We start from the raw sequence: 3,761 nt of genomic DNA, 5'->3' as shown, positions 1-3,761 counted from the left end.
TCTGCAAATTTTACTTTGACAGATTACTGATTTTGAATACATCTGCATACATCGATAGAGGAGTTACATACTTATATAAAAATCGCATCTAAACAATCAGAGGTATGGAAGATATACTTTATATGACACCAATCTAAGTGATTTTCACCGCTATGTGATCGGTATGTAAAGCGGTAACACAATTTATTGGGTTTAGTTTCGTACATAAAGGAGATATATGGCAAAAAACTGGTATCTGAACAATCAGTGCTATAGGAGATAAAGCTTATACAGCATAGATTTTGACGATTTTCTCAGTAGACTTTGTATTATTATTTAAAAAATATCTTACGAAATTCATCGGTTTTAGCTGTTCAAATAAAGGAGTTTTACAGTAAAATCCCATATCTGAACAATCAGATGTATGGAAGATATATGTTGTAGTCACCCGGTCCTTGTTATTTTCACTGTAAGTATTCTGTTAATAATGAGTGAAAATGGTGCGAAATTTCATGGTCCTAGCTACATAAATGGATGAATTACAACGAAAAATCTCATATCTGAACAATCAGTTGTATGGGAGCTATAGGTTATAGTTACCCGATATCCGTAATTTTCACTGTAAGTTTTCTGTTGATAATTATTGAAAACAGTGCGGAATTTCATGTTCCTAGCTATATAAATGGAGGATTTGTAACGCAAAATTTTATATCTGAACAATCAGTTGTATGGGAGCTATAGGTTATAGGGACCCGATCTTTGTAATTTTTACTGTAAGTATTCTGTTGGTAATGGGTGCAAGTATTGCAAAATTTGATCCGGATATCTCGAAAACTGAGAGACTAGATTGCATACAAACAGACAGACAGACGGACAGACGGACATGGCTAAATCAACTCAGCTCGACGTTCTGATCATATAAGTATACATTTTCATGGGTCTATCTCTTTTTGTTCTGGTACTTACAAACATCGGACCAAAGTTATAATACGATTTCATGCTCATGAAAGGTATAATTATACTTAAGATGGCAGAAGGGCGACACCGGTTAGTGTTTACCCCAAATTTGGTATATTAAAAGTCGGAGTCTCGCTTCAAATTATGTCAGCAGCCAACTATGGGAACACATCTAACGAACGCACTTTGGACCAGTCAACTTCGTTAGCAGACTCGGTTGAGCCGCCTAAAAGGCATGCGGTTAGAGCAATTAGTCACTTCAAATTTGACGTTGGACTTATGAGTTCGTTCGAGGTAGCACTGCAACAGCAGCATCTATTTCTATGGCCTTTTGAAGAAACGGTGCTAGGCTAGTGGGTGCACCTCGCCTGGCTAATTCTACTTATCATCGGGTCAATCTTAAACAGCCTTCGACTTTGCTACACTAATAACCCCTCTGCTTGTGGCCCGCTTTCTGCAACATCGCAGGAAAGACGCCGTCTATGCCCGTTGACCACCAACCAACTCGGCAAAAACACACCTTCTTTTTTTTAATTTGTTTTGCTTACTACGTGTTAACCGAAAGCGGCTGGGATTTTCATTGGGTTTCCCCCGGTCAATTTGGTAATAATACAAACAGCCACTTGTGAGATTATAATTTGGAAACTCCTCGTTTTTATTGCGGGAAAACTCAAAGCCTTAAATCAATATTTATAGCTCTTAATTGTCAGTAGATTAGTACTGCTGTAAAAATTTAAATACCATTTTGGGTAGTATTTAGGTACTCGTATATATAAATTAAGTTTTATCTTATCATGATTCTATGCTCACCACTGGCACTCCATTGTGAGTCCAGTTAATCGCAAAGTATAAAAGCAATCAGTGCTAGTAAGTCGATAGTTAATTCGTGAGTTCATTATCAAATATGAAGTGGCTAATTGTTCTAACCGCTTGCCTTTTAGGCAGCTCAATCGCCTCCGCCAATGAACTGGATTGGTCTAAAGTGCGTTCGTTAGATGTGTACCCAGTAATTCCAATTAATCCACGCATGCCTCTCGGAGGTCCTGAAGGACGTATCACTAATGGAAACGTGGCGGCAGCGAAACAATTTCCTTATCAGGCCGGTTTTTGCTATATTTTGAAGACGGTGCTTCGTGGTGTGGTGCCAGTTTGATCTCTGATCGTTGGCTACTGACAGCAGCACATTGCACAGATGGGTATGTACATGCATGTAAATTTTGAGGTAATAATAGTGCTAGTGATGCATTTTGGAACGCGAGTCCCTACATACGGCATGCCAAATTTGGTCTGGCGACAAACCAGTTCCGACATTCTGCCATCTTTAGTATACTTTTTCACTCCGTATAGTTCATGTTCTTCTGTTCTTATTTATGTTGCGGTATCCTGGGTAGTTGTCATTTAGTTTATAACAATCTTTCTTTTGTTGGAAGTATCAACCGACACTAACAAGAATAGTATGTACGAAACCTCTAGCTCGATTTCAAGTTGTACACTTTTTTGGGCGCTTGGAATCGCATGGATAAAACGGAGAAGCATCAACATATAATCTACGTTTCTAAAAAAAATATAATTGTTCATGAAACCTATGATGAAGTTGCTATAGTCGATGACATTTCACTTATAAAACTACCCGTCTCCATTGAATTCAACGGTGAGTAATTGCATGTGAAATTCGAGCAAATAATTTTTTTTTTTAATATTTCGTAATTTTAAAATTTTCAGACTACGTTCAACCTATTGCTTTGCCTAAAGTAGCGGACACATACGATACCTATGTTGGTAAACAAGTGATCGCATCTGGTTGGGGAAAGATTAGCGACAGTAAGTTAGTTAGGCGTTGTTGTCCACTCCACCAAAATTGCTTACCTCAAAAATGAGAACTTTTGGTATACTGTAATTCTTTTCGTTTCTAATTACAGGTAGTAGAGGCGCCACTGACGTACTGCGCTTTATTGAAGTGCCTATTTTGGAGAATAGGGTATGCAACAGATGGTTCCTTGGCTCGGTAAAATCAACAAATATCTGCATTAAGACTACTGGTGGTATTTCCACATGCAATGGTGACTCCGGTGGTCCACTGGTGTATAACAATGGTGAAAGCACTGTCCTGATTGGTGCAACTTCCTTTGGCATTCGGCTTGGCTGTGAAATGGGCTGGCCAGGTGTATTCACCCGTGTTACTTCGTACTTGCCTTGGATTGAAGCAAAATCGGGAATTTCTAGCAAATAAAATGTAAAAATACTGAAATTGGTGAGAAACGTGCACATCCAAGAAACTAAATATACATGTTTCTTTTTGATTTGAGTAAATTTTTGAGATAACAAATAAAATTAATAAATTATGAAAAAATTTATTATGTATTTATTTAAGTAATACCTGTGTGTGTAGGGTTTCTGTATATGCACTTAGAGTTACTCGACTAAAAGCAACTCCCGCTCTTGCAAACTCATTTCCACACCCTGAACAACGTGAGATTTCTTGCCGACTAGTCTTTTCGATAAATAGTTTTATTCCCCAACATAATCTCGTATTTTAATTTTTGTTTATCCTGATCAAATGTTTCTTCTTCACGACAGGGTTTCAAACACTAAAAGTACAGTTTCGAAGAATTCCAGCTATCTTCGAAGCAATCGAAGCATAGCCGCCACAGAAATGTAAACGCCAAATTTTCTTACGTGAATTTTTGACCGAAATTCCACCATATCTTTTTCATGTCCAGCAGCTGTAAATGGAACCGCTACGAAACCACACCGCACGCTAACCTAACCTAACCTATATTTTTTTAGTATTGGCACAATTTTCAACCTGGGAACCTTTTCAATTG

General features: G+C 37.9%; 1 pseudogene; it reads left to right on the top strand.

Annotated features, from left to right (window-relative positions):
• Positions 1-1,840: 1,840 nt before the first annotated feature.
• On the top strand, positions 1,841-3,195 carry LOC118756084 (annotated as a pseudogene).
• Positions 3,196-3,761: the final 566 nt, after the last annotated feature.

The sequence above is a fragment of the Rhagoletis pomonella genome, unplaced genomic scaffold (assembly GCF_013731165.1).
Source record: "Rhagoletis pomonella isolate Grant_MI unplaced genomic scaffold, Rhpom_1.0 Rhpom_scaffold_08711, whole genome shotgun sequence".
Classification (NCBI taxonomy): Eukaryota; Metazoa; Arthropoda; class Insecta; order Diptera; family Tephritidae; genus Rhagoletis; species Rhagoletis pomonella.
The sequence above is the reverse complement of the archived record's forward strand: the minus strand, read 5'-3'. Positions and strand labels throughout refer to the sequence as shown.